Source organism: Zeus faber (genome assembly GCF_960531495.2).
Source record: "Zeus faber genome assembly, chromosome: 4".
In the NCBI taxonomy this organism is placed as follows: Eukaryota; Metazoa; Chordata; class Actinopteri; order Zeiformes; family Zeidae; genus Zeus; species Zeus faber.
The window spans coordinates 20,963,782-20,989,207 of NC_137191.1; positions in this window are offsets into that span (position 1 = coordinate 20,963,782).

A 25,426-nucleotide genomic window follows, 5' to 3' on the forward strand; every position below is an offset into this window, starting at 1 on the left:
GAGTCTATTATCCTCATTTTACTCATTTGGACAGAGGCTTTTAACCACGGAGTGATACGATTTAAAAAAGGACGAAAAGAAGGTAAACATTTGGCGGGAAACGACAGAGAGATTTCTCCGTCGTCTCGAGCGTGTCAAGACAAATATATGCGCAAAGTCGTAAATAATGTCCCATGGCTCATACCCTGCGAGCTCCAGCCCTCAGACCGACTGAGCGGCCGACCGGCAGCAGCAACCAATTTCCCAGGACATCGATCGGTGGTCATTTCCAGTCAGAGTGGGTGAGAGGCAACTCCTCTTCCCTATGGATTTCCACGTCACCGCCATGAGTCATTGCAAATAACCATTTGCCAATCATGCCCCACTTTCCCCCTGCCGACCTTTTCCTTACACTAACACAACGCGTGTTATGGGGAAAAAAATGCACGATCGCTGGCTTGGTTTTTCTGTAAGCGGCAGCGCTTCGTTGTGGTCGGTTTGGTTGCACATGTACTCGGGTGTCAGTTGGAAAGAAGCGGGTATTGACAACTGAGTAATTTGTGTGTGTTCTCTAGCTGCCTCTTTTAGATGAATCGCTTCAGAATTGCGATCATAATTTATACCCCGATCATTTTCTCGCAATAGAATATCCACGACATAACGATTCTGCTCCATTTGCGTCAGGGCGATCAGCTGCATCAGAACCGGCAAATCCATATTTTTTGCTCATTGACATCGACCAATGAGAACAGTGCATTGCACCACATGACGACTGCAGCAGGAAGTGATTAAAATATAGAAATGTAATCGTGCACATGATACACCAGGGATTAGTTAAAAGTATTTTAACTTTTAACTTTAGGTTAAGAGTATTTTTGGTGATATCAATCGAGAAACAAAGCCCGAGCACCTGTCCCTTTCCCCCTTGCTCTCCATGGTGTCCGGTCACGTTTTTTCTTTTTTATTTAAGCTTGAATGTGGATCGAGATAGCGGATTTTCTTGGCAGGATATGCACATTCATTAGAAAGGTGTCCTCGGCACACTCACGATGGTGCGCATTGGGGCGCCCGTGATCTGCGCCCCGTTGTGTGTCCCCGTGCTGCTCCGTTTCTTTTTTGAATGAAACAAAAAAAAAAACAAACACTGTGAGTAACGGTGACACCTCCTCACTCACTCTCTCATCCCACCTGTCCCTCTCAATGTCTCTGCACGGGCCTATGTGGTAGTATAGTAGTATGGCTGTGGATATGGATAGACTGTAAACAATGAATACATACAGAATGTATCCAATAATACAGGCATGGATAACAATGGATGATATGGTATCAATTATTAATAATGTATTACTAAATAAGTGCAATACTATTGCTAAGTTATTAGTGCCCACAGTGCCCGCAATGACAGTATTATTACAACATTGAGAGCATATAAAACAAGCGACTTCATTCATTTAATTTTATCTCAGCCAGGTCTCTTTCAAAAACAGATTCTTAATCTCAGTGGAACTGAGTTCCTGGTTAATCAAAGGTTAATATCTCATCTGTTTTTATTCTCAGTTGGTTTTGTCCATTTTGATCAGCTGTATGATGCATGTTGGTCCCACTGCTTGTGTTTCAAGGTGATTCCATCAATTTACATGGTGTAAACAAACCTGGATGCTCGTCTCTCTTTATACATGCGACATCACAGGGTAATTATTTCCCGGGTCACACTTTTCGACTCTTTGAAACGCTGTGTTTCTGTTCTTTCTGCTCTTCTTTCAGAACGGTTACTGCTTTTACATGACTAAACTCCCACGTCTGTAGAAAAGAATAATATTTCTGGTTGTTTTGATGTGAGCTGCTATGATCTATCTGTCTATCTATCTATCTATCTATCTGTCTATCTATCTATCTATCTATCTGTCTATCTATCTATCTATCTATCTATCTATCTATCTATCTATCTATCTATCTATCTATCTATCTATCTATCTATCTATCTATCTGTCTATCTATCTGTCTATCTATGCAGCGCTGCAGACAGGCCTTCCTCTGATTTCATTAAGTGCATCTCACCTATTCCCTCGCTTCATTAATGAATGAGAGGGCAGGTTATATATAGAATAATAATGCTAATAGGATGTGTGTGTGTGTGTGTGTGTGTGTGTGTGTGTGTGTGTGTGTGTGTGTGTGTGTGTGTGTGTGTGTGTGTGTGTTTGTGTGTGCACGCGCGTGCGTGCATGTGCGTCTGGGGACGGGGTTAAAGTGAGAAGTCATTAAGGTCACTGAGAATGAGCTTCCACATCACCACTCTGACACCTGGGTCACCACCTCTGGGCGACCGACACCAGGACACAGGAGGTGAGGGGGGATGAAGAGAGCAGGGAGAGAGAGAGGTTATCATGTTGTCCTTATTACTATTCTTATTATTGTTGATATTATGTATTCATGTATTCATAAATTGCATTTTTGCCTGCATCATGGCCTCCATAACAACCTCCGTCAAGTGATTATCACAACCTCGATCGTGGCCTCCATCACGGCCTCCACCAACATTGCCTCCATCACGGCCTGCTCCATCAAGGCTTCCATCCCTGCCTCCATCACAACCTCCTAAAAGGCCTCCATCGCAGGCTTCATCGTAACCACCCTCACAGCCTCCATCACAATCTCCATCACGGCGTCGATTTTACATCACTTTTGAATCGTCATTGACCAGACGCTGTTAGTCAAAAGCGACTTACAGTTATTCAGACACCGATGGATGCAGCCAACAGGAGCAATAAGCTCAAGGACACTTCAGCATGTTAGCAGGAGGAGGCGGAGATCGAACCGGCAATCCATCACTGCCTCCACTGCGACCTCCATCATGGTCGCAATTGCGGCCTCCATCACAGCTTCCATCGTGGTCTCCATCCCAGCCTACATCATAGCCTCCATCACGACCACCGTGACTGAGTGGTTTGTCAACAGGGGATGACAAATTCACAGAGACGACTGGAGGAATCAAAGGGGGACTAATAAATGCAAAGGAGGGATTGTCAATTTAGCTGACACAGTTAAGCTGAACATTTTTTCGAGACTCATTTTTACATACTCGGAAGATTTCACCTACACCGCGTTCCAAATTATTATGCAAATGATATTTTTCTCTGATTTTCCTAAATAGTTGATGAAAATGAAATGTCAGTATAATTTTCAAGTCATCAAGCCATAGGGTTTAATTTGAATGTTATTGAACAAAACTCCCAATGATAACAGTATTTTTTACAACAATAAAAAACTCAAAATGTTAATGTCAATGTTCCAAATTATTATGCACAACAGATTTCAAAACATCTTATAGGTTGTAAAGAACTGAAAATGGTCATTTGTTGAATTTGCAGCATTAGGAGGTCATGTTCACTGAAATCAAAAGCTATTTCAATAAGAAACACCTGAACAGGCCAAGATACATGTTAACCTAGGACCCTTCTTTGATATCACCTTCACAATTCTTGCATCCATTGAACTTGTGAGTTTTTGGAGAGTTTCTGCTTGAATTTGCAGGATGTCAGAATAGCCTCCCAGAGCTGCTGTTTTGATGCCAACTGCCTCCCACCCTCGTAGATTTTTTGCTTGAGGATGCTCCAAAGGTTCTCAATAGGGTGGAAGTCAGGGGAGGATGGGGGCCACACCATGAGTTTCTCTCCTTTCTTTGCAGCATGAGATGGTGCATTGTCATGCATGAAGATGACTTTGCTACGGAAGGCACGGCTCTTCTTTTTGTACCATGGAAGAAAGTGGTCAGTCAGAAACTCTTTATACTTTGCCGAGGTCATTTTCACACCTTCAGGGACCCTAAAGGGGCCTACCAGCTCTCTCCCCATGATTCTGGCCCAAAACATGACTCCGCCACCTACGTGCTGACGCCACAGCCTTGTTGGGACTTGGTGGCCATCCACCCACCATCCACTACTCCATCCATCTGTACCATCCATGGTTGCACCACACACCAGTAAACAAGACTGTTTGAAAATGAGTCTTCATGTATTTCTGGGCCCACTGCAACCGTTTCTGCTTGTGAGCATTGGTTAGTGGTGGCCCAATAGTAGGTTTATGCACAACTGCAAGCCTCTGGAGGATCCTACACCTTGAGGTTCACGTGACTCCAGAGGTACCAGCAGCTTCAAATACCTGTTTGCTGCTTTGTTATGGCATTCTAGCAGCTGCTCTCTTAATCCCATGAATTTGTCTTGCAGAAACCTTCCTCATTATGCCTTGATTTGCACGAACCCGTCTGTGCTCTGAATCAGCCACAAATCTCTTCACAGTACGATGATCACGCTTAGGTTTTTGTGAAATATCTAATGTTTTCATACCTTGTCCAAGGCATTGCACTATTTGACGTTTTTCGGCAGCAGAGAGATCCTTTTTCTTTCCCATATTGCCTGAAACCTGTGGCCTGCTTAATAATGTGGAACATCCTTCTAAAGTAGTTTTCCTTTAACTGGGCTCTGCTGGCAAACTAATTATCACAGGTGTCTGTCCAAATCCAATTTGCATAATAATTTGGAACGCAGTGTGTTACGGTTCGTCCATTCAAATGCGGAAACATGCTTCACGTTTAATGACGATGCCTCGCATTCAGTAACAACTGTTTTGCCCTCAACTCTTCCAACTCTTGGAAGTATGGAAGAATGTATATGTATGTGACAAATAAAAAAATCTTGAATCTTGAATCTTGAATCCAAACACAATGAGAAGTTGACCGTTTGCAGTTGTGATTGGCGTCATGGGGTTATGATTCATTAAACACCTGATTCCATCCGTGTATGATTTAAATGTTCCTCACTTTTCAAGGCGGGCCACAAAAGCTATTAAAAAGGGGGGAAGATTGATATGAAAGCGGTCGAGGAAAGAAGGTGTTTAAGGAGAAAGACCTTTAGTGTTGATTTGATTGTTTGCTGGCGTTGGAAGTGTGCTAGTTTGGAGGGTTCAACTTGTTTCCTTTCAATGGGAAATTCCTCGACCAGAAAGTCCTGTCCCCATGTTTTTATTGCTATGATCAGCAGATCCACTTGGTTGACTCGAGGGATGCAACGGTACAGTGGGCCCACGGTTCGGTAGATATCACAGTTTTGGGGCCACGATATCAGGAAAGTTAAAAGGTGTAAAAAATGGTTTTATAGTAGTCTGCCACAAATAACCAGCTCTTCCTCTAGGCGATATAGGCGGCGGCCGAGGGCATCATCCCGAGGTGGGTTGCATAGTGGGAGCGATCGGGAGTATTTTGTTCTCCCGTGTCCCTCTCCGATGGCAGCAATGGGATGTCCGCGATCAGCGGGCCAGAAAAAGTGTGTTTTTATTTTATTTTATGTCTCCTTGTGGAACAAAACTAGTGCATATGGAATGGTATGGAACAAAACCGCACGTGATGGGCACACTTTCTTCATGACTCTCGCTTAGGGACACAGCCATCCCAGAGGGTTATTTGCTGACTGGACACCTTGATTGATTGCACTCTTTACAAAAACATTTCTGTGTAGTTATAGCTCGTGTTTCTATTGAAAAGGCTCACGTAGCCATGCACAGTTAAAAAAAAAAAAAATAGACCTCTCATAAAAAAAAAAGAAATGCAAATGCAAAATAACAAATGCATCGCTAACTATAAAAGCAAGAATCTCTGTCTGTCCGTCCAGGGAAAGAGTGTCTTTCCCTGGTGAATGACTTTAACGATAGTTTAATCTTCCATTATGGAACACAGGATTTAATCGTTGAAATTTTGTTAAACTGTGCCATTCAAATGTCTCAGACAATCTTAACATTGAACGGGCATGTCCTAGTTTAACTGTAAGGGCAGGAATCTCTGTCTGTATGTCTGAATGTCCTTTGATTATCTCGACAACCCTTCCAATCAACTTCACACGTGGTGCGTGTATTGCTGGGGACCCAAGGGCTTGCAGTGTCGAATTTGGTGCAATTTGGACACGGCGCGTGTAATATTAACAAAGAGGGAATTTATTGGTTACTGCAGGGGGTACTTGAAAAATTAAACAAAGTATATAATGTTTAAAAAAATCACATGACACACATGCTGTACATAAGTTATGTTCATTTTCTGTTTTTTCTACTCAGCTGAAAAAAATATTTTAGAGTTACCACTGACAACTCCATCTCATAATGATAATCCTCTAAAAATATATATATTTCAGCTTGGGAAATTGAAGTCCCTGTAAAGTGAATTCAGTGATTTGTTCCTGAACACATTTTACATGTGAGACAGTAATTGGAGTACTGATGTAGTACTGAATTCTGGAGTTTGACCGTTAAACAATTCCTCACCATTTTTCGGGCCCGGATTACTAGGGCGGGGCTAAATCATAACTCGATGACGTGGAACGGTTTTACCTGACGCGGCCCTGTCCCCAACACTATATAAACACCAGGTTGGAATCTGAGCATAAGCTAATCTAACAGCCCCGAGTTTGGGATAAAAACGCTGTTTCGGGAATAAACACCTGGAGTAAAAGGCGTCTTCAGGGAGAGCTTGAATTCATGCCAAGTCTTTGCACCGATCCCATGGGTGCCTCCGGGTGTCCCCCTGTGAGATTTGGCTGGATGATTAATTATACATTTCTCTGTGTGTGACAAACTCAGAACACATTTATTTTCACTTTACAGGAACTTTAAGTAGCAGTGCTGTCCTAAGATCATACCTTATTTTAACCATGATTGTCATATCAATGGAAAAAATAGCTGTGGGCAGCAAAATACAGGGTCCAGGTTAGTTGGTGTGACGTGTGTGTGACGTTGTGACATCTGTGACGTAATGATGTTCAAGGCCTATTTGCAGGGTTGTAGATTTTATTTTGGTTAATGTGTCCTGATAAAGGCTAGTTCCTTTTATCAAAACATCACCTTGATCACTTGCTGTCCATGTCAAAACATTCTGGATCCTGCTCTTAAAGGTGACCGCTAAGAGGACACATACATTTGGGTCTATGATGGGCCTACTAACATAAACTGTGAAAAAAGACAACAGTCAGTTTTTTGTGAGCGTTCTAATTCAGAAATCATGTGGTGAAATAAGACGTTAGGAGTCGCAGCCCTTACCTATGTCATTCAGGGCTTCATTAGCAATGGAACTGCCCTCCATCTGAGTAACTCCACCCATGACTGGAGGGCTACCAGAAACCCTAGCATTGAAGCTAAGAGCTGAGCATGGGAAGTGCTCTGTTGTTGGCTGCAGAGGCCAGCAATAATCTTTTAAAAGAAAGATGAATGAATTCTTACTCTCCGGGAACAAACTGCAGACGATGGAAATGTAAGTAAAAATAATTCTGCTCTTTCTTTCAAAATATAAAAAGTGCATGTCGTACATAGACTGTAGGCTGCACCGCATCATCGACTGTGCGTTTCTACAAACAAAATTGTTTTTTTAAACGATTAAAAGTGTGTTTTTATTCAAGATTCAAGATTCAAGATTCAAGATTCAAGAGGTTTATTCGTCACATACATATACATACTTTCATACATATATGCAGTGAAATGTAATGCAACGCACCCGGTGGTAACACACAATATGTCCTAGGAAAAAAAATATTTCTAAAAGACCAACTAACTGACTCCTAAAACATAATACAGTAAGTCGAATACTTATAGAATAAAAATAAAAATATATAGAATAAAATAAAATACAATAAAATAAAATGAAATTAAAATGCATTAAAGTGGCATGTGAATTAAAGTGGCATGTGAATGTGAATAGTGTGAGGTAGTGTTTGGGATAATACAGCACAGTATACAACAGTACGGCGCAGCAATACGGCATCACGAACAACCCTGAACAGTGACACAGTATGTGGTACAGTATGCTATATATAGTACAGTAAGGTAGTGGAGCCTATGTGTGTGGCTCAGTGAGGACCCCTGGTGAGTTCAGCATTGACAGTTCTAATGGCTTGAGGGAAAAAACTCTGTCTCAGTCTCTCTGTTTTCGCTGTGTGACTGCGGAGGCGCTTGCCTGACCGCAGCAGCTGGAACAGTCCGTTGTTGGGGTGATGAGGATCCTTCATGATCCTGCGGGCTCTGCTACTACACCTCCTGGTGTATAAGTCTTGCAAGGGGGGGAGGGTAGTTCCAGTGGTACGTTCAGCTGAACGCACCACCCTCTGCAGGGCCTGCCTGTCCTGAGCAGTACAGCTCCCAAACCAGGCAGTAATGTTGCCTGTCAGGATGAATATTAGATATTGTGAGATGTATTAATTAATTTTTTTCATTTTAATTTATTTTCCGACATTTACATGAAACAAAAAAATCCCTGCTGTCTGAGAGTCTGAGTGCATCACAGTGCGGTGTCCATGTCTCCCACAAGCTTGAAGCATGGCAACCTAAGTCGGAACAGACTTTTAAATGGCGTCTTGCAGATCTAATATGACTGAAGAATCAGCAACTAGATTGCTTATTTCTCGTCTCAAAATGATTCTGAAACAGATTTTGGTGAACTGACGAGGTGAAATCAATGAAAGTTACGGGGTTATTACAACGAAAGCCGGAAGCCATGCTCACTTGTTCTTAAAACCCATTGGCTCACAGAACCAGAGACCTGGCAGCTCATTTACATTCAAAGCGATACACAGAAACAGCCCGTCGAGAACAGGAGGGTTATAGAGGCGTGTTTAGAATGTCTAGAATGCATAATCTAAGTGGTATTTTCAGCAAAAGAAAATAACAGTTTTGGGGACCGAGATTAATCGGCCCCCCTAATGTACTGCTGTCAAACTGACAACTGCACACTGCTTGTTCCTGGAGTCTCCAAGCCATGCAGCACCCTGATGAAATGAGCCTCTTAACACCCAGATGTGTGGAGAATCAACAGATATATTTAAAGGATCTTCATCTAAATTTAATGTTGTCAGAGATTTTGTAACAACTTTTGTAGGTGTTTTTCAAGTTGTTCTTTCTGAGTTTTTTTAAGTCCTTCTTTTATCTGGTTTTTTTCCCCCAGAGTTTTGTTCAGAGGTTTCAGTGCCTATTTCATTAATTCCTTTCTGCCTTTGAATGTACGCTTCATTGAGGCATCTGGAACCCAAAAACAAGGAATGAAATGAATGAAATTATTTCATAACACAGTGTTGCAGTTCCACCTGCCACATGCCACAGACACGCAGGCAATGGTGTTGAAACCAGTTTATTGTAGGGAGTAGGCAAGATGGAAAAAGCCTGAAGCAGATGGAAAACATGTCATGACAAGGGCTCCTATGTGTGTGGGGGGGATGGGTGATTTTAACCAGTGTTCATTGGCTGCTCTGATGAACAACAGGTACACAGCCACCCCTGCTCCCGGGCTCAGTTAACTACACCCCAGGCAGGTGCCGCTGCTTAATTCAAACCACCCCAACACCACACACAGACGCAATAAATACTAATCCTTGCACTGGGTAATTGCGTGTGCTTATTGTTATTACTAACTACAATTCAGGAAGAGTGTAGAAATGAATATCTCTGGAATTTCTATAAATTCCCACATTATAAAGGTGATTTTTGTTTGATTTTTGTTGTTTTTAGAGCTCACCCTGGATTAGTAATAAATTAATGAAATAAAAGATCATGTTACATTATCCCCGTTACAAACACCTACCTCATATTTAATGATGGTTATCGCTTTGTTTCATCCAATTGTCTTCTAGTAATACTTCAATCTAATTCCTTTCAAACTTCAATAAAGGTTAATAGTAATAAAGTTATACCTGTCACTGTGTGATTTCATGATAAATAAATAAAGTACAGATTATGTTACATGATGACCTTATGTTTAAAGGCGGTTATCTATGCACTTCTGGGCTTCTGTGTATGTAGTCTGTCAGAGTTTGTGTCTTATGTTCATTTAGTTAAAATCCACTCGAATAATCCATTGGGCGAATTAAATATCTGAGGTATTTACAAATGCCAGGTCCAATATGTGACCCACTGCATACTTTAGGTACATTTGGTGGCTTTTGACTTTTTTTGTGTGCATCATTTGACAGTGACGAATCAGAGCTTTGAACAAGGGTGTCACTTGTGCAAATCAAGCAAATATTTTATGTTAAAGTTATGACTTGTTAATGACAAGAGTGTGGCCAACTGTGTTTCTGAGATAATCACCTTCAAAGTTTTCCCCACACCAGGTTCATTCAGCCAGCTCCCAGAATGCAAATGGTTGGAGGACCAACAGAGCCTGGCTAGTTGACACATGGCTACTTAACATCCTGCTTAATGGAGACTTGACACCCTGCTGAATGGGGCAATCTCTGCTTTGTTCTTTTGTTTTGAGGGAATGTTGAACAGCATCTTCAACACACAACATCTTTTGTTTTAAAAAAGCTTTCATTTTACAGTGAGAAAATACATGTTTTATAAAAGTGGAATTATTTAGGAGTATAAAAGTGCAGACAACACAACAAAATGTAGGGTCTATTAATAATATGAGTCTATGTATATCAGCCTTGGTGTGTCATTTAATATATAAATGAACCTATGCCAAATATAACACAACCCTACCCCAGCTACACTCGGAGAGCCTGTTTGGGGCCTCTTTTCATTTTCTTTTGGTCCCTGGCTGCGTTCGCAGGTAAACTTGAGAATCGTGTGCATTACTACTTGTTCATAATCTCCATCACCAACCTCAATGGACTTCATCACGTCATCAACTTCTTCCGTTGTAAAAACGATAACTGTGTGTTTGGTCTCCTCCGGTGGTCCTCGAAAATATTCCATTTCATCGTCACATTCAGGTTGAAATCCGCTGTTTGAAATGTTCTCCAAGTCCTGGATAATGCCAGTATCAGTTTCAGCATCGCTGTCGTTCTCAGCGTCAACGTCGGAGCACTGACTATCGCAGAAAATGTAGTGCAGTACGCGCTGCTTACACTGATTTGGATCTATCGCACTGGTCAGATTAAGGTGGGCGATTTGATTTAGATCTTCCTCCACCCACTTCTCGTAATCCACAACAACACAGAGATGAAGGTTTTCACGGACAAGTGAAAGCAAAGAATCCTTGTCTTGTTTACGGAAGTGACGTCAGCATTTCTTCTTTGATGGTACACGTTGGTACAAGCCCCCTCCACAATGAGGATGTGTGTGTGTAAAACACGTAAGATTTAAAGGTTGAACTCTATCAAAACGGTTCCACATTGTGACTTCACAGCACAGGGAATATGGAGGAATGATCTTCACCTGGACAATCACTTTAAAGGAAAGCATCAACGCTGTTCAGCATCTCGGTAAGTGAACTGTGTAATGTATGTATGTATGTATGTATGTATGTATGTAATCTATGGGGAAAATTTTACTCCACGGTTTAACATTTTTCTACTATTCATAAATCACACTCGGTTTTGAAAATACGTTGAGAGATAATAAAAAAACACAAAGGAACACGAATCGGGAAAAATTTAATTTTCCTTCAGCAAAGGTTTTTTTTGTTGTTTTTTTGTCTGCTCCTGGCAATTTTAGAAATGCACGCGATTGTGGCTTTTGCTGCGGTGGGTCACATATCAAGCCAGTGGAGCTACTGCATCTGTGCATGCCGCCATCTTGGTAAGATCCCGATTGTCTATGACCAATCAGTAGACTGCAGTGCTATCATGTGACCTGTGCGCACCACCATCTTGCACACGGCACAGTGATTTCACCGCTGTGGAAGTGATAAAAAAATATTGTTTCTTACTAACATATTCCCCAAAAATGGACTGACCTGGATCAAACGCAGATGACGGCGTGTCGGGACTGCCTCAAATACAAATCGGGTTTGTCAGTTCCATGACATCCACATACCCATGACATCAGTTTTTCATGAACAAAAACAGTAGGGGTCTCCACCCCTAAATATCAAGTTGTCAACTGGTGAATCGAAATTTATCCAAATGTGTGAATGGCGTGTGAGTGAACCGCTGGCCCCACATCTTCTCTCTTTAAGTGTTTTATTTATCGAAGGCGGAGGCATTTTTATCAGTGCAAATATAATGTAATAGTTAAATAAAATATCCGAAGGAGGAGATGGTATGGTGTCCTACTTTTATGAAACAAAATCTTTAAACACAACTGAGCTAAGGGACTGTCCCGATCACTGCGTAATGGGATGAAAAAACCAAAACACCTGTGTGTCCCGTGCTGCGTCACGTATGTCTCCCCGTTGTTGACTGTTGCTAAGAGACTTTACTAGACATTTGCAAAAAACTGGATGTTTTGTGTAAATACTTCTAAATAATAAATGCTGCACTTCTGTAACAGGGAGAACAGGTGAATTTCCTGACCAGAGCGTGCAAATCAGTACGTTCTTGCGCTTACGCAGAGGACGTCAGTTGAGTAGGTGGTCCTTCAATGTGGCCCAAGTCGTGTGACCATATGTGGCCCAGGTCCACCTCCAAATGTGGTGTGACCCAGACCACCTCCATCAAGCATTAACATGTGTCTTTGGAGATCCGATCAAAAAAGACGCATTTTAATGCCAGGTGTTAACGGGGTCTAATAGCAAATAAAAATTGGAGGGGGTCACATGGGGTGGCCAATCAGATCACAAGGGGGGCGGGTGCTCCCCCTTGGAAGATCCGCCCCTGAGTAAAATTGCAGTGTCAATGTCAGTATCATGAAGTATATTAATAGTGTAACATAAAAATCAAACAGAAAATTTTGAAATATTCAGTGAGCATAAAACATTTACAAAAAAAATCACTCTAACAAGAAACAAACCAAACAAGAAATGGACAAAACAATCGCAGTATTTGGCAAGATATAGTTTATATATACATATATAAAATAAATATATATTACAAATAAAAATGTAAAATTAACAATGAATAAGAACAAATATATAAATTGTCCAACAAACCTAAAAATTGAATGCAAAAAAAAAAGTAATAATAATCATAATTTAAGCTGAGACAGGCTTCCAGCTGAGCCAGCGCTGGAAATATTAAGAATTTACCTCTCTTTTCCCAAAACACAACAAACTCTGAACCTACTTAAGACACCTTAAGACCTGGAGCATTGGTTCTGCAAAAACATTCAATCAGAGTTTAATTGTATATTTTTTTTTATTATATTCTTTTACTCAGTGGAGCTAGAAATAACCAATTTTGAAATCCTCTTTTCGGGCCAGGTTTTCATTAGTTGTGCCCCCTCCACCCTGGGACTAGGTAGGTGTTTGTCAAACAACTGTCTGCACCTGTATATCAAAGTCTTAGAAGAAATATTAAAAGGTAAATGAAAGCGGGAAGGCGTGCCGCCGGGGGGGGACTCGGTGCCCCATACCAATGTCACATCAAACATCAGCTTTCCATTTATATAATTTTTTTAGGAGCATCACTCCCGACAGAGAGAAACAACATAAGCGACACCCACCTGAGCTGTAGTGACGCATTTGTTTTATTAGCCAACCATTATCTCGGGCTCGCTGACAGATGCATTTATTTTATTCATTTATTTATTTAGTTAGTTAGTTAGTTATTTATTTATTTTACCTGTGCTGTCAGCATGCTGGGCATACAACAGAGAGTATTTGTATGCCATTGCATCCAGGACAGAGTTAGTCTGCAAATGGACTGCAAGAGATGCATTTATGAATTTCAAAAGGCCCCGGCATCTCACGAACATGTGCCGGGGCGTTGGAGCATGAGACTCCCCGGTAAAACAGCGTCAGATGGTTTAAACCTTAATCTGAGACAGTTCAATCAATATACTGGAACTGGAACAGGTTGCTCCGTGCATTATTTGAGAAGAATCGCATGCATGAATAGGAAAATGATGCAGCTTCATCATATTGCATTATTCAGAAGGGATTCACGAAGCCAGAACTAGTTTCAATCAGCCAATCAGGATGGCTATTATTAATGGACCATCTGCTCCTCAAAAGCAGACAGGATGAACTCAGAGAGATTTGTTAATTCGTTCAGTGTGGTTCGATCGCTTCATTTTGTTTGTTTAGTTTGTTTATTTTGTTCGCTCGTGACTTGGTAACGGCTGCAAGACGCACAGGCATTCACCGAGACTCGGACCTGGATGCGCGAACCAAAAGGGCTACGGGCCGCAAGCAAGTGGGAAACCAAGAGAATCTTCTCAAACCGAGAGTAATTAAATCAATAAATGTGATCAAAATTCATGTTGACAAAAGAAAAAAAGGGCGTTTGGTCGGTTTGTGTGGGATGTGACTGATTTACACTTTGTATTCCGCCACCAATAAATAATTTTGACAGAAGTAAGTCAATGTTTTGGGAGAAGAAGAATGAGGAGAACTTCAGACAGGTCTGGAGTCGTCTGCCAAACCATCCCGCCGTCCGGTGCGATAAGCTGCGGTAGCGTGGTCCCATTGACTTTCCATCCAAAGGAGTCACTTTCGGTTAAGGAGCACAGCGGGAGGTTAATATTCTCATCAAATCCGTAGTTGTATTATTATCAGGCTGCGATTCACGTAGCCTGGCTGCCTTTCCAGCGCCGCCCTGAAGCCTTTGAAGGCGCGCTCGGGCCTTTATCGCGGCTCGGATGAAAAGGCAATCGGTTTTCTTCAGACAAACTCCCTCATCTGCCATTTCTGAGAGTTTGGGTTTTGTTTGATGTTCATCACTGCGCAGGGGTTTACCTTCCATCGGCGTGCGATGGGATGTCGCAGAAATTCTGCAACCTGAGGGCCGTGGGGCTGAAAAACTGGGGCCGGAAAAAATAAGGTGTCATACCGTAGTTGAAGGCGGTGCTGGATCCACACTTGTTTCTAAAATGTTCTTCAAGGCAGAGTTCTATGTTTTTCATTGAATTTACCTTTGCAGTGAAATAAACGGCTATGCTATTCTGTGCCCGATATTAAAACGCCACGATAGTTGTGCACTTCTCTTAAGTTCAAGTTCAATACTAAAATGTGCATAATCGACACGAGGCGCTCGCGAAGGCGGCCGCAAGGGGGTAATAGAGTAATAGAGTAATAGAATGAATTGTCTGTGTTGTATTCAATGTACATTTAAATCCTCCTAAATGAAACGTACCCTTCACTCACCTCCAGCGCTTACCTCGAGGGGAGCAATGTCAAAGACTGAAGCTTTTCTGCCTCTTCGTCGGTCAGTTCCCAGATTTTGGGGCCATCTTGGTCTTTCTTCTTCCCCTCAGCTTTCGCTGCTCTTTTGGCCTTCTCCTCCTTTTCTTTCCCCTGCCGGCTCATCTTCTCTCTGTGGGCCTTCAACGCTCGCAGACTGTGGCGGGCGGATGACTGCTTGACGAGCCATATGCTCTTTGTTTTCTTTGTCTTTTAGGTGCTTTATTCGAGTCATGATATGTCAAAGATTTCTCCTCGGAGCTTCGCATTTGCATGTTTTATGGGTCGCTGAGTTAATTCATTCATCCGTCTTCATTCACACAAATCTGTGTAAACGTGATTTTATGCCATGCTGTTCCCATTGCATACTACCTGTAAGCTATAAAGTGATTGGCAGTCCAACTAGGCATCACATTGTATGTGAAAATTGGAAATTTTTTCAACAATTTCTCAAATTTTGTTCAATACAAAATAGATTTAGATTGTATTTAATTCTCACATTTTTCAGAAAAGCAGCATTGTTCATGTTCGAGACAAATAAGAAACATTATCTCAAAATTACTGTCAAATTTACTTATTCTTTAAAATATGTCACATGCAATTTATTATTTATTTCAAATTAAGCATGAATCCCAAATTGTTTCTTTCCAACTCTATGAGAAAACTGGATCAAAATAGATCAGGCCTATTCAACTGGTCCACAACTATTAGATTTGGACCACGGGCCTTGTGTGACACACTAAACCTGACTCCAGACTGACCCTTTGAAGAAATTAGCAGGTTAGCAATGAACTGTAGTTACATTTATTTCAGAAATACCACAGGGCTTAAAGACTCTTAAGATATAGATCTGTTTATATCTATGTCTTAAGAGTTACATGCTGTCATTGAGAAGGCTCTGCAAGTAGTATGGGAGGGTAGGAAGGTGAGGGTTGAGATGTGTTTGATCAGTGCTGTGCTGGTCTGTTGACCTCCCTCACTCCTAACCAGGTCACCCGAAGTCAGTTAACCGTGACCACGAGGCAGGGCCGGCCTTAAGGACACGCAATATATTAGACGGTCGCCTAGGGCGCCAGTCATTGACGGGGGCACCAAGCAAAGAAGAGGAAATGAAAATCAAATAACATGAAACAATTAATTACATTTATATGTATTTTCAGAATACAACTTATGTTGGGCGACCCAGATGTTATATTTTATGTTTTAAGAAAAATTAAGTTCTGGTGAATTTTTATGCGCCAATAAGTGCCTTTTCTGCATCAACTTATGGTGGAAATGTCTTTATGTATGTAAAGGAAAACACAAAACGTTTTTTAATTGAGGGGGGACTTCGTGAAATGAAAAACGCGCACAAAATCTGAAATGGCCGACTTCCTGTTGGGTGAGAAAATTTGAAAAATATGTAGTATGTCCTTCAAGGTGAGAGAAGTGATCCCTTGGAATCAGACTAACCTCCTATGAGGAGTTTGCGGAAGTACGGAGCCTGAAATTGGCGAAACATGGAAACATTGTTTTAAAACAATAGGATAGGAACAATAGGAAATGGCTTGCTTTCATTATAATTGTGTAATTTGTTTTAGAGGATGTATTGAGTCTAGTCACATGAAATCATTATAAATAAGGTTGTTTTTTGTGGTTGAATAATAAACAAAATATTTCATACAATTTCATAGTTATAAGAAATGCTTGGGAGCCGTAAGAGCCTCTTTTCAGTGAGCCGGATCATCCGGCTCAGAGACAAACTTTTTAACACCACTGCAGGTGCGTGTCTCTTCTCCTCCACCCACTGTGTCTGTGTCCGCTCTGTATGGTCTTCTAATCACAATCCAAATCATATCCATAACATTACCTATTCTTATGGAGCGCGGACCGGTGCATACTGGTACATTTCTCGAAAGCGTCTCTGTTCTGCCCTCTCAAGTGGACAAATCAAGTGGACATATTGTAAAATATATCATATTTTATTGAATCAGAGAGCACTTTTTCTTAAAATTATTAGAACGCACAAGAGCCTGAGCTCGCTGCGACTCGCATTATTATCTTATCTTTGATATCACAATCCAAATCATATCCGTAACATTATAACTACTGTTATTGAGTGTGTACTGGTGCATACCGGCATTTCTCACAAGGTGCCGGTCCCTGTTCTTCCCTCTCAAGTGGACATATTGTAAAATATATCATTTTATTGAATCGGAGCGCACTTTTACTTTTCAAATTATTGGAGCGTACAAGAGCTGCTCGCGTTATTATCTTATCTTTGATCACCCACAGTCTCACACACACACACACACACACACACACACACACACACACACACACACACACACACACACACACACACACACACACACAGGCAGGGAGTGTTCCGGCCCCCCAGTCGGTAACGTGACATCATAGCGTTGTGATGACAGTGTGACATCGAAACGCAGGCAGAGAAGATAGCCAGGCATGAACACAGACTAAGGACTAAGATCTTCTTCCATTCGCCTCGTCATTGTCGTTGAAAAAGCACAATCTGTGAGTTTATTCATGCTATTCCTGTATGCATACAGTGCAGGAGCTATGACAACGTATTAACAGGTTATTTACATCGGCATAGAGACTGATCGTTAATCTGCATACTTCTGGCATGTTTCACAGTTTCACACCACTTATGCTTAAAACACCTAAAGTGAGCTCCTGCCCCTCGGAACTCCAAGGCCCCTTGGAACTCTCGGCCCCTCAGAACCCGAGGCATCACGGGACTCCTGGGCCCCAGCGGACAGCTTGTCTTGGCGGAAGGGGCAGAAGGCCTGCACAGCAATGGCAGTACAATGTTGACTGCGCAAAGCAGGTCCGGCAAGTCATCCAGTAAGTCCTTTAAGTCGGCCAACAAGTCCATTAAGTCGGCCAGCAGGTCCATCAAGTCTAGCGGGTCCAACGTCCGTGCGGCCACAGCGGCCTGCGCAAGAGTTGTAGTTGCACGTACGGAGGCTGCATATGCAAAATGTCAAATGGATATTGAATAAGAGAAGTCATGCACCGAAATGGAGAGGTCCATGGAGAGAGCACACCTCAATGCGGAGCAAACACGCACTGAAGCTGCAGAGCAGGTGGAGAGCGATAAGCGGCTGAAGAAAAGACGGAAGGGGCCTGCGTTGAGGCCACACTAAGGGTCCTTAAGAAGGAAGCAGCAGTAGAGGCTACAATAGCGGAAGCAGAAGTTGTCAGAGCCCTTAAAGAGGAAGGGAAGTTGGAGGCCTCATCTTCTTCATCATGTGGGACGCTCCGACGCCTCCTCACACCGGCACGGGGAACGATGCAGTGCACTAGGGAGTATGTCAACACTGAGAGTATGTCAACACTGATTTGTGACCCACCGCAGCGAAACCCGAATTGTTGCGTGTTTCCAAAATCTCCACGAGCGGCCAAATAAGTTAAAAAAACGTTTTGCGATTTTTCCAGATTCGTGTTCCTTTGTGGTTATTAATTATCTCTGAACGTATTTTCAAAACCGGGTTTGATTTATGAATAGTAGATACATTTCAAACCGTCAAGTTAAATATTCCTATTGGATTACATGGGGAAAAACAGTTCAGTTACCGAGACGCTGAACAATGCGAACGCCGATCGATCGTTCCCTTTAAAGCGACCGTCCGACCGTCCCGGTGATAATCGGCCCTCCATATTCCATGTGACGTTAAGTCACAATATGAAACCCTTTTTATAGAGTTCATCCTTCAAATTTTACGAGTTTTGCACACACCCGGATACATTATTGTGTAGGGGGCATAACCGACGAAGAAGAAAAGCTGACTTCACTTCCGTAAACATAAGACGAGAAGCCTTAGGGTTCACTTGTCTGTGAAAACTTTCATCTCAAGTGTTTTTATGGATTACGAGCAGCAGGTGGCAGAAGCTCTAAATCATATCACGGACCTTAATCTGACTAGTGGGACAGATCCAAGTCAGTGTAAGCAGAGCATACTGGACTTCATTTTCCACGATGATAGTCACTTTCCGCCAGCGACGTAGAGAACGACAGCGATGCTGAGTCTGATCTTGCCATTATCCCGGACTTGGAGAACATTTCAAACAGCATATTTCTACTGGAATGTGACAATGAAACGGAATATGTTCAAGAACCACCAGAGGAGACTGAGGATTCAAGACTCAAGATTCAAGAGGTTTATTTGTCACATACATATACATACGTTCATACATATATGCAGTGAAATCAGTCATTCATTGCAATGCATGGTCAGTCATTGCAATGCACAGAGGCGCTCACGCAGGCGACCGCAAGGGGCGGCGCCACAATCGCTATTCTGGGATGTATAATTATATAGTAGTATTAATTGTCTGTCTTGTATTAAAAATACATTTAAATCATCAAAATGAAACTTACCTTACCTTATTTTAACAAGTCACCAGGCAATGTAACTGCTTCCATTTCCACACTTACGTTCACAGCCGTACCAGCAATTGCCAAAAATTATATTAGGTCAAGAGTTTTGGGGACCTCAGAGAATATATATTATCTTGTTGAGAACGAGCATAATAGATCCTCTTTAAGTTATGGCCCAGCCCTGATGGGAACTGTATTTTGTCAAAGAAAATTCTGTGATTAGGAAACCTTTGTTACATTATTTTGAATCAAGCATTTAGAGAGGGATACTGTGACTTACTTGACCATGAGTTGTGCGATGTGTTGGCAGTCTTTTGTGTCATAGAACCAGATGCTGTAGATTCCTAAGCTGGCATTCATGCCTACTCTGAGATCTTTGGATTCAACTATAACTGTAGCTGTCCCAAATATTATCATCATCGCTTGGTCGCAATTATTTGATCCACCTGTTGTTGTTACAACAGAAGAAGTTGATGACGTGATAAAGTGCGTTGAGGTTGGTGATGTAGATTATGAACAAGCAGCAATGGACAAGATTCTCAAGTTTACCTGCAAATTCGCCCAGGGGCTAAGAACTTTAAAGATATTTGGCATATTCACATTTATATATTTAATGACCAAGGTTGATACAGAGATTTATATTATTGACAGACTGTACATACTTGCATTCATTGATAACCTGTATATTATCTTCAGTCATTCACTCTAGAGGAGTGCAGATATCAGTGTTTTGTTGTGCTGTCTGCACATTTAAACTTCTAAATAATTCCACTTTTATAAAACATGTAAATTCTTATTGTTAAATAAAAGCTTTTTTAAAAACCAAGATTTTGTGTATCGATGACGCTCTTCAACATTCTCTTTAAACACTAGAACAATGCAAAGATTGCCTCATTGAGCAGGGTGTCAAGTGGCCATGTGACAAGTAGCGACATGTGCTATTGTTGGTCCTCCATCCATTTGCATTCTGGGAGCTGGCTGAATGAAGCCAAGTGTGGGGGAAAACTTTGAGGGTGATAATCTTAGAAACAGAATTTGCTGCAACCTCATCATTAACAAGCCATAGCTTTAAAAATATTTGCTCGATTCACACAAGTGACTTGTTTTGAAGCCGTGATCCTCCACTTTTAAATCCCTAACCCTAACCCTAACCCTAACCCTGTGAAAAAAGGTCAAATGGTAGAAAAAATCTAAGGTGCCTGAAATCTGAGGTGGGTCAGATATTGGACCTGGTATTTGTAAATACCTCACATATTTAATTAGTCAGTGGATTATTCGATTGGAATTTAACTAAATGAATATAAGACACAAACTCTGACAGACTCTACATACGCGGAAGCCCAGAAGTGCATAGATAACCGTCGTTAAACACGAGGTAGGTGTTGCATTTGGAACGCGGATAATGTAACATAATCTTTGAACTTTATTAATTTATCACAAAATTACCTTTATTGAAGTTTTAAAGGAATTTCATTAAGGTATTACCAGAAGACAATTGGATTAAACAAAGCGGACCTCCTCGTGCAGCATGGAGGACCCCAGGACGCGGGCCTCCTTGTTATCGCCCCTCGGAGCTTGGCAGCATAAAGGCCTTCAGAATGTGGGCCTGTCTGTGCCACTTCCGAGAGCCCAGCAGTACGGAGGCCCCCAGGATGTGGGCCTGGCCACACCACCTCTTGGAGCCTGGCAGTATGGAGGCCCTTAGGCTGACGACAAACCCGCACTCTCAGCTAAGGATGAGGCCTTCCTTGACATCATGAACTGCGGGTTCTTCAAGGACAACGTTAACAGTTGGGTCCCATTCCACAAGCGCAGACCATGTCTGCCCAACAACCGGGACCAGGCCCTCGACCGCCTAATGTCGCTCCGCTGGACTCTAACAAGGAAGCTAGAGATGAAGGACCACTTCATAGACTCTGTGAAGAAGTCCTTTCGCAATGGCCAGGCTGAACCGGCGCCATGCTGAAAGATGGCGGGAAGCACTGGTATTGACCAAGCTTTGGAGTCTACCATGTCTACCGTGGGGTCCTGGTTTGCTTCAGGACTGAGCTAGTTGCGATCATGACTGACATTCAGCAGATAGTCATAGCTTACTGGTCAGGGAGGATCACCACGACAACCTTCACTTCCTGTGGTTTTGTGACCACCAGTCCCCAGCTGTGGCCATCTCTGGACTGTAGAGGACTGCCATAGAAGGAGAGGAGTACGGGACCGAAGCGTGCCAGTACATAGTACAGCACTTTTACGAAGAGGATGGCTTGAAGTCATTCACCAAGGTCTTACAAGACCTTGACTTCGATCAAGACAGCCCCCCCCCCCCCCAATGCACCTGTCCTCAGACACCTTCATCTTCCGCGCAACAGCCAACAAAAGACCTTTTGCATGACATGGTGTGCCATCGACCATTAACAGTCTATTCGACCCTCTAAGTTTTCCGCACCTGTCATCATTCAAGGTCACGCTATCCTGACAGAATTTTCTACCACTGGCGACGAATGGGACGCCTCTCTACCGGACAAGAAATGGGAGGAGTGGCTGAGGTGGAGGGACTTGCTACAAGATCTTCAGGGGCTTAAGATCCCCAGGATGTAGATCCCCAGGATGAAAGAGGAAAGCGTATCTCTTTTCGCAATATAACCTTTATTTAACTAGGAAGTTACATTGAGATTTATACCTATTTTTAGAAATGAGACCTAGCCAAGACAGGGTAAAATAGTGGCATCAAACAAATAACAGGACAACAACAACAAATCACAATAGCAACAATAGGTATGACAAAAATACATGACATAATTCTGTGAATAAACAAGGCAGCAATATTTAGTCATATGTTTGGTAGTTGAAGCAACTACAGATAACAGTGACTGCTTCCATTATTTAAAATTGTTTAAAGAGATAAGGGTATCAAGTTCCTGTTCCAGGACCAAAGACCATAGTAGAACAGGTTTGTTTGGCCAAACTCTCTTCTGACAGATGGCACTATGAACTGAAGCCATTTGTGTGGCCTAAGATTACGACTGCTTTGCAAAAATAGGTAGTGGGGTGCTGGTGGGTTGGTGTGTGGTTAGCCAGGGAGGCAACCAGGTGGGCCCCTGGTGCCAAGTGGTTCGCGGCCTGCTGCGACCCACCAGGACTGCGGAGAGTGAGGTGCTTTACGCATATCTGGCTGTCTGCGGGCGATGGCGGGGCTCAGTTCGCCCCAGGCGGGTAAATGTTTGGGTGCCCTGCGCCATGCGCTCTTGGCTACGTGGGGAGCGCTCAGTGATGGTGGCCAGGCGGGGCGCCCCGCTGGTTGTGGTATAGCGGGCCTCACCTTTGCACAGGGAATTGGTGTTGGTCTGTCAGCTGCGGGACCCTGTGCCCATGGCCCGGGTTCTGCGCCGTGTGCGCTTCATGCCTGCACGTGGTGCAGGGTCATTTTGTGCTCTCTGGGACTGGTTTTTGCACCTCACGATCATGCGTGGGTGTTGCTCCCGACACCTGTTGGTTGGGGGTCTTCTGCAGTGCATTGTGCTGCAGTGCATTGTGCTTTCTGGAGGTCGTGTTGAGTGTCTTTATGGACTCATGGGTGGCTACAAGAACTTTACCACTGCTTGGAAGTGCTACGATAATGTTCTGACATCATACACCAGAACAAATTGGGACAAGTCCTGTGCATTTACCAGTGGGGACACACACACACACACACACACACACACACACACACACACACACACACACACACACACACACACACACACACACACACATAATACGAGCACCTGCACTCAAACACGCCCCTGAACACCCTCCTTCTCCCTTTCTCTCCTTCGCTGCCATAGATATCACAGGAAGAGGCCACGTGTCATAATGGCCGTTCCAATTTTCATCCACTTAATTAATCATGTCATTTGTTGTCATCTTAAAAAGTTATTTTTATCCCACAGGTCGTCCACAGGACAGAGTTATTGTAAGGAGTTCTTGATGATTAATAAAGAGCGGCATTGCAGGTTGAGAATTTGAACTCCACTTGCAGATTGGATGCAATGGCATAAAAATACCCTGTGTTGTATGCTAAGCATGCTGACAGCACAGGTATAAAAATAAAAAAAATAATAAATTGGCTTGAAGTTATTCACATCAGACTGGTTGCCAGTTTTGGGGTGTAACATAAGCTAGCTTCCAAGTAGCTGGAACCTGATTAAGACCAATTGACATAAAATAAAATTGTGGGTGATGGGCTCCACTATGAACAATGCAGCAGCCTTTAAATGGAAGGGGACGATTGTATTTAATGCATGAAGAACGTTGGGGACATGAAAGTCTTAAAAATCAAATTAAAGAGCAGAGGATGAGGTCATTCTTGACGATATAAAGTACTCTGAAGAATCAACTGGGATAGATGGAGACAGCTGATCAAAAATATGACCTGCCTTCTCAAAGTCACTGTTAAAAGCATTTTACACATCACATTTGTCTGTGATGGAGATATTTCCAATTTTCAATCGGATACCTTTTCTATAATACTTAGATTGTTTTCCAGAATTCTGAGTGATTAGTAATGTGTAGAAAGCCAATCCATGCTGTGGCGTGTGGATGGGATGGTTTGAGCAGCCACACCTTAACCTGGATCTAGGTGATTGGGTCAGGGTGGCTGCATACCAGTTGCTCAATGGTTGGGTTATCCAGCAGCAGGTAAAAACCCCATCCACACAGACACTCAGGAAAGGAGCCCTGTCATGACATCTTCAATTTGCTCCTGGCTAATTCCACCTAGCCTCCTCTCTACAATATCGTCATTGTCGTCATTGTCGTCTGTGTCTCTGTGCCGGAGGGCCCTGAAAACGTCACTTGGGTGGTGTGTGGCAGGGGGAACTGCTTCACGTGCCCATTGGCAAATTCTGTTGGAGTTGAGAGATGGTGTAAGCTGTCAGAAGTAGACAGGGGGCCTGGGTTTATATTGATATTACCAGAGACAAACAACAGCAATTTAATCAACATTCGTGAGAAACCTTTCCACATTGGGAGAGGGTTTATGGTGTGGGAAAGTACTCGGTAAGCCATTTGAAACAACAGAATCAAGCACCTGTAAAGTACAAGAGTAGACATTTTTTTCATATGATCAAATAGTGTACTGAATAGTGGGTTTGTGAAGTTAGTCACAAACTGTCCATTTAACGGAGGATGATAAACTCGCATTGCAAATAATATTCAAGGCTGTTCTGGCAGGACCACGGTATGTACACGAAAATAAATAAATCAGCAAGAGAGAGAGAGAGAGAGAAAGCTGTCACCTGGGGTAAATGCCCAGCGGTTCACAGCTCAAATGTGGCCTTTCAGCAGCTCCATTCAAAGTTCACATGGGATAAATTCCAGCTGTTGACAAGCTCAAACGCAGCTCCCTAGAAAGTAAATTAACCACCATAGTGGCACTAGCACCCGGATCGAGTAAACTGAGCTGGGCAGCAGCCAAACAAGCAGCTTGTAAGTAGCGAACAGCAGCTTCCGCCGCCGAAGACGAAGCTGCAGCCACAGCCAGACACCCGACCTCAGACTTGTCTTCCACGGCCGGCTGGTCCACTCTGCCACCTCACTGTTACTCAAGAGCGCCTTTACAACATTGTGAAAAAAGAAGGATTTTGAAATTGCCTTGAAGCATAAAAAATGGTTTTAAAATGCCACTCAGGACAAGACACAAGAGACAGAGACAGGACACCAAACACACAGAGGTCCCAACACACAGAGGTCATTTGATGAAGAACCGAAGGACAGTGATGTGATTATCTTTTTATTTTATTTTAAAGGAGACCTGGAAACAGAAGACAACACAAAAAATGTCTTCATAGAATATCGTGGTGTTGGTACTTTATAGGCTGTCTCATGGCAACACTGCTCTCATATCAAAATAGTTTACCTACCTACCTAGTTCTTTTGTTTACCTGAAGTACACAATTATTTCTTAAACATTACAAAACAAATATACAGTAATCATATAATAAACAACAGCATTAATATAAAATAAAAATACATAAGATTGCAATTTATATATT